This window comes from Dermacentor variabilis, chromosome 9 (assembly GCF_050947875.1).
Source record: "Dermacentor variabilis isolate Ectoservices chromosome 9, ASM5094787v1, whole genome shotgun sequence".
Classification (NCBI taxonomy): Eukaryota; Metazoa; Arthropoda; class Arachnida; order Ixodida; family Ixodidae; genus Dermacentor; species Dermacentor variabilis.
In genome coordinates this window covers 56,905,439-56,912,806 of record NC_134576.1, presented here as the reverse complement: position 1 = coordinate 56,912,806, position 7,368 = coordinate 56,905,439, and positions in this window count along the sequence as shown.

Here is a 7,368-nt window from a genome sequence, read left to right as displayed (position 1 = left end):
TGGAATATTTCTTGCTGCAAATACTTGAGTCGAAGGCTCGAAGGAGACAAAGGAAAACCTCGAAAAGTTCTTCCTACGTGGAGCTGTTCATCAGTGGCACTAAAGCTCCTGTATCCACCAGCATTTTGAATGGAGTATTGGGAATGAGAACTAATGGGCCTGGAAATTTTGCATTCTTGAGCGTCTCCATTTTTGTGGATTAGTATTATGTTGGCATTCTTCCAGTTCTCTGGGACCGTGGGAGCCGTGAGGCATGTCCTATAAACGGCCGCAGGCTTTTTAAACATGATGTCTCCATCATATTTGATTGAATCGAATGTTATTCCCTCTTCTTCTAGCGCTTTTTCCTCGTTTCATGCCTTCTAACGTCCTTCTAACTTGATCGCAAATTATAGAAGAAGCCTACGTATCCTGTTCATTACTGCTTCAAATGGAGGTATCCTGGCTGCTTTGGGCATTGTGCGGAATCATGAGGGAGGTAGTGGCCGACTCTGTACCAAGGAGGCCGATTCCTGTTCTGTTCAGGGAGTTTTTGTTGATGTTTCGGGGGTCTTTCTAATTGGCTTAGTATAGCCTCGCTGGATCTCGGTGTTCTTGACGGTGTCGGGCGTCACTCCAAGCCTCGAGATGTAGAGTGCGGGAGGAGCTGAATTCGCGATTGTCACCTTCAGATATGAAAACAAAAAAACGAAAACAGAGCAAAAAAGAAACAAAATTCGAAGAATCAAACTTAGGTACGATACCGCCGATTTTTAATTTGAATATAGGAGAAAACGTAACCCATTTTTCAGCTGCCTTTCGAGGTTTGGCGCAGCTGTTCATAATTTCCGGGATCGGCCCACGCAAGAAGCTGCGTTTCTCACAGAAAACTGACCTTCGTGCGTAGCGTTCACCGCCATCGTCTGCCTGTAAACATTAGGGTTACATAAGGTGCACATACCGGGAAGCATGAGACGCAGCCAGGGATCTTTGAATGCTATCGCGTTCCACTCTTAAAGGGGAATCTGAAGCGTCCTCCAATTTTGGTAAAGATGTTTTTGCTTTACTTACTATCGTGGCAGATATATTAATTTACAAAGATACATCATGCAGAATTAATCCACAATGACTGTCCAAACCACCCACCGTGGCATAGCGTAGCAGTTATGGCGTTGCGTCGCGGGGTCAAACCCGGCCCCTGCGGCCGCATTCCGATGGGGGCCTAATGAAGAAACGACTGTGTGCCGCGAACTGGGTGCACGGTAAATGTTGTTATTACTATAAATACCATTATTTTTTACGAACATGCATACATTTTACAGGAAAGGGTAAACGAGGAGCAGGCTCACACCTGTAACCGGAAGAGGCATTACGCCTGCCTATTCTTCAGAGAGGAAGTGACAGAAACACGGAAATGGAACATGGGAAAGAGAGGAAGAAATAAAAAAGAAAGACCAACGGGTGAAATCTTAGGGTATAATGTAAAACACAGAGCACAGGCCACACATATTAGGGTCAGTCGCTGAAGGTTGATCATGATGATGTGTGGTTCTTTATGGAGCAAGGGCCAGTTACGGTGAGAGAGCGCCGTGGCACATGGTAATTTTAACGATGTACTGCGGATGGTATGTACAATGACTTCTTCATGGTACATGTTACACGGCTGTAAAAGGGCCTAGACTCGCTGCAAATGACGTAAGACGTACGTACTAAAATAATGACACTGATTAGTTAGTGATATGTCCTATGAAAAATGGGTTTCGTTAAGAACATGACGCAACAGAAGCTGGCAGTGACAGTCGTGCTTCAAGAGAGACCTTGAATACTCTTAAAATCATATTGCCGGGCAACTCCTAGCACATGGCTAACATCCCTTGAATACAAGGGCTGTTAGTCATGTACCAAACAGTACCCTGCCATATAATTTTCAGGGTGTCTGTTTCAACAGAAAACACTAATTTCAGATTAAAAATAGGTTCCTTGGTGAGGAAAAATGCCGGGTGAGGAGGTATATTGTCATGGTTTGCAGAAGGAAAATACCCTTTCATTTCTTCTATTGCAGGACATTGAAGAACGTGCAGGACCGCGAAATTTTTTCGGCACTTACTACAAGTCGGCGGTTACCCCAGTCAAGGCTTAAGAGGAAGTGCCGTAAGGATGTCCAATTCTTATTCGGCAAAGGAAAACTTTATTTTATAGCGTTGTTTTCTCCGACATCGAATGCAATACATTGAGTTTGATCAACTGCACTTTATTCGACATCTGAGTATTCCGCTGTTTCTGTCAGTGCATTCTCAGCTTGTTACGTAACTATGGTTTAAGATCTGTGACTGGTATGGGTATGTTTGTGTCGATATCGCTAAAAGCTATTGAGGTGACTTTCTCGTCAGCAGCTGCATTGCCTTTGATGCCACTGTGCCCAGGTACCTAGCACAGGAGGAAGACTTGTTTATCACCATAAGCAGACCATAGCAATGTATATAGTTCATTGAAGACAGTGTTTTTATGTTTTCGTAGATTTATTAGAGCTCAGACTGCACTCAATGAGTCCGTGAACACAATAACCTTAGTGAGGTTCGTTTGCCTGATAGGTTTGACTGCAGAGAGTATTTCATATGCTTCCGCTGTAAAAATACATGTATGTGGTTCAACGTACCGGATATTAAAACGATAGTCCTAATGTTGCGTATGCAACACCTGAAGGAGAAGCTTAGAAGCATCTGTATAAAATTCAGCACAAGAATACTTATCCTGAAGTTCTAGAAATTGTGATTGTATGTGTGCTTGAGCTGCTCGTTTTGATATTTCTGTAAAGGAGATGTCACACTGAGTAGTCTGCCACTCCCAAGGCGGTGGAAGCCGCATAGGAGCCATATTAGGGCATTCTCTAAAGGTGAGGTGCCCGTTTCTTCAGACAGTGCTTCCAACCGTAGGGACAGAGGAGGTCTAGCGGCTGGGCGGTTATGAAATAACCTGGTCGTGGATAGCTCGCAAGTAACTGAATGGCACGGATGATGGAAATCTGATTTCATCTTCAGGGTGTAAGAGAAACTTAAATATGTCCTTTGAAGATGTAGAGACCATTCGTTGGATTCAATGTTCTGGCTTTCTACGGCGCTAGCCCTGAACACACCAGTGACAAGACGGATACTCAAGTGGCGGAGGGAATGCAGTATCTTCAAAGCAGTAGGTGTGACAGAGCTATATACAACGGCTCCTTAGTCAAGGCGGGACCATATAAGACTTGTGTGCAAGCTTAAAAGGCAACTTCTGTCACTTCCCTAAGATGTGCGGGACAAGAGCTTCAATAGATTCATTCTCTTCAAGCACTTTGTTTTCGAATATTTTAAGTGGGGGATAAAAGTTAGTTTAGAATCTAAAATGAGGCTTAGAAATTTATGTTCATGCGTCACAGATAGCCGCTCTCCAATAAGATAAGTAACGGGTTCAGGTATTACGCCTCTCTTTTTGGAGAAGAGAATACACGTACTTTATTGATGGTTTAGTTTAAAACCGCTGTCATCTTCCCACTTAGACAATTTATTTAGCCAAGCTGCACTTGAGACTCGCATATACTAAGATTACATGACTTGTAACGTATTTCGAAATCACCTACATATACAGAATAAAACATTGTGTGAGGAATGATAGTATGGAGCAGATTCCTTTTTACAAGAAACAGAGTACAGCTCAGCACTCCACCTTGATCAGACCAGTCTCCTCAGTAAATCGACGAGACAGGACGTTGCCAATCCGAACACGAAATGTGCCGTTGGAGCGATAAATTTGAATTACGTTTAGCAAGCGCCAGCTATTTCACGAAGAATTCCAAAACGCCAAGTAGTGTCGTATGCCTTCTCCATGTCTAAAAATGCCAATAAGAAAAACTATTTGTGCACAAAGGCATCATGACTATTACTCTCGATGCGGACAAGATTATCTGTTGTGGATCTATGTTCCCTGAACCCGCACTGCAAAGGACCTAGTCTCTTGTTGCTTTGAAGAAAGTGGATCAGGCGCCAGTTAGTAATGTTCTCAAAAAGCTGACATAGGCAACTTGTTTGAGTTATAGGCCTATAGCTGCTGACCAAAGACGTGTCCTTGCTATCTTTCAGAATAGGAATTATAACTGTTTGCTTCTAGGCGGACAGAATGTAGCTGGCAGAGAATATGGCTTTAAAAAGGGATAGGAGTGTGTTCTGGGCTTCGGGGCGAAGTTGTTCAATCATCTCGTAAACTGTGCGATCGTTCCCAGGGGCCGATTTATTACCACAATTTAGTGCCGCCTTAAATTCCGCCATGTTAAAATGACGATTGTAGAATTCATTTCTTTTGCCTTTCTGATCCAGAGGCACTCCCTCGGCTTGTTGCTGGTACCTCAGGAATGTAGCTGAGTAATGCGATGAGCTAGAAATGTATTCAAAATGTGCCCCGAGCGAATCAGCTTAGTCCTCAAGAGTATTTCCCTGCGTGTTTACTAATGATAGGGGATGACTTTGCCGGCCTTTGATTTTGTTCACCCGGTTCCGGGCATTTCTTTAGCAAGTATAGGAGTTTATGCGGCAAATGAATAATTGCCAGCTTTCCCTTTTGGCACAGTGCCGCGTTCTTCTACCGTCAGATTTTACTTTCTTGAAAATCATCTGGTTCTCCTTAGTTAGAGAGTGACGAAGGTGTCTGCAGGTATTATTTTGATTTCTACGCGCTTCCTTATAATCGTCGTTCCACCAGGGAACATGTCGCTTACAGGGTAATCCATTTGTTACGGGGATACATATTGACACCGCGTCAATCATAAATGCCGTGAAATACGCCATTGCATCATCGATGAAAAGTGTATAGATGTCATTTCAGGCCCAATGCGTTATTTTCCTGCATCGTGACCATTCGGCACAATGGCCTTTACACCGGAATAGATGTTAAAAGTACTCATCAGCTTCTGTTAGCTTTATGACAATTGGTAAATGGTCACACCCGTCCGAATTCTTAATCACTTTCCATTATAGATGCGCCAAGAGTGTACTCGATGCAAATCTTAAGTTTATAGATGAGAATGACTTGTTTGCGACACAGTAGAACGTAGAATCTTTCCAGTTTCGCAAGCAGGCATCTGTAGTGTAGCAGGCATCTGTAGGTTTTCTGCTAAGCGTCCTCTGGCATCACAACGACAACTACCCCAAAGGCTGTGTTGTGCATTAAAATCTTCCAGGACAATATAAGGATCGGGCAGTTCATAGATAAAGCTCTGAAATTCTGTTTTCGAAGGGCAGTTAAGGAGGATGTATACAGAGGTAACTGTGACCATCTTATTAAAGAGTACCGCACGGACTGCAACTGCCTCCTGGAGCGTTTTAAGATGTAAGTGCCTGCAAGCAACGCCCTTATCTACTATTCACACACCGCCCGATGAGTCAAGGGCCTCGTTGCGGTATTTTCCGTAAATGGCACACTGCCGGAGAAAGTTTGTTTGTGAAGGTTTAAGATGTGTTTCTTGCACGCACAGCACCTTCAGAGAGCACACAATAAGAGTTTCTTAATGTCATCTAGGTCGTGGAGTAAAACCCCGACATTCCACTGTAATATCTGTATGTCCATAATATATGTATTTTGTGCTGTGTACCTAAGGGATTAGATTACATTAGTTCATGAGACCTTTCGGGGCACCATGATACGCGATTTTTCCTTCTTCCCGGTGTGGTTGAAGGAGCTGCGCCGTTCTTTGGTCGTCTGAGACGCCGAAGTTGTGCTCGCATCCATTACCTCGTCTGAAGTGTTGGATACTGCCCGCGTAGCGGGCACGTTCACGGGAGTTGTAGGTCGATCTGCACGGACAGTGGCGCTGGATCCGGCAGGCCCAGGGGTCTCCTGGCCCTCCTTTGGGGGGGACGGAACAGCACTGGCTGTTCCAGTCAGCGCGGCTGATGGCGTGACTGCCGTCACTCTCCGAGTCACTTGGGCGGCCGCAGAATGATGTGGTACTGCGCCCCGGCGCGCCACATTGCTATAGAAAGGATTTGACTGATTGTTGGAACAGGAACGCTTACGAGCTTCTGGTGAAGACAGGTTTAGTTTCAGTTTGAGTTTTATTATTTGTTTTTTTTTCTTCCATGAGGGGCAGGATTGGGAATAAGCTGGATGGCTTGCTTCACAGTTGGCACAGTGGGTTGCTGAAAAGCAAACGTCGGAAGAGTGTTTAATGATGCTGCCCTTAGCACAAGTAGTAAACCCTCTGCAGATTTTCGACCCATGCCCAGAACGCTGACACTTGAAACAACGATGCGGATTTTGACTTTACGGTCTAACGTGAAGCTTACAGTAACCGGTTTCAATTGGTTCAGGAATAATGGTGGTACCAAAAGTAATGATTATATGCCTAGGTACAGGGTGTCTACCAACTGGAAAAACCGGGAAAATGGGGAATTCTCAGGGATTTTGAGTAGTCTGGAAGTGCTCAGTGAAAACTTAGGAAATTTGTGCGTCTATCAGGGAAAATTCGCTGTAATTTCATTGAAAGGGTCGAATATCGCAGTAATGTTGGCTCGAGTAACCGACAGTGATCGCAATGAATCGTCTTTGACGCCCTGTCGTCGGCTTGAGGAGTTGCCAGTGCACAGTCAACAACCGACTTTCTGGATGCCCGATAATTTGCGGCTTCGCGGCCCCACCACGTACCCTATAGAGTCAATGTATCAGAATGTCTGAAACTTCGAAAGCAAGAACTCTTCGCCGTCCGATTTTCCGGACTATTTGCCGTGACCGCAGGCCGGAAACGCCATTAAGCAAAGCCACCACCGCTGCCATTTTGATTACCTCGCCGCCTCGAACCGGCGCTCTCGGACGCAGATCCACTAGCAGCCGTAGCCACCACTGCGGCAACGCTAGACCCAGCTGCCTCGACGTTCGTTAAGCTTCGCGCAATTGGGTGCCATGTTTTTCATTGCAAGAATTCGCTGCTGTCAACGGCACTGACTCCGCCTTTGTAGTCCTCGTGATTGACTTAGAAGCTTGGAAAGCACGGTGCGTTGCATTGCCGGTTTCCGAAAGTCAGCGTCGCTTCTGTACAGAAACCTTGCTTGGTGAAGCATACGCAAAAGTATCGCAGTGAAGCATATGCCTGGGATGGGGCTATTGCCACGGCACACAGCATGCATTGCTTTATTATACACGCGTGCACCCGGTATGTCCTGTCACAGTACGAGAGCCGCTATGCCTAATACGCGTACTTACAGGCCTTCACAGCGTTTTAGAATGTGCCTGTGGCGGTTTGAGCCCTTAAGGGCCGTAAATGACATGCAATTATTTTTTCCAACTGGCCGATTTCTCGGAATGCTTTCGCGGCCCCTAGGGAGTTCGAAATTTCGGACGTGGGCTCTGCAACTGACCAAGGAG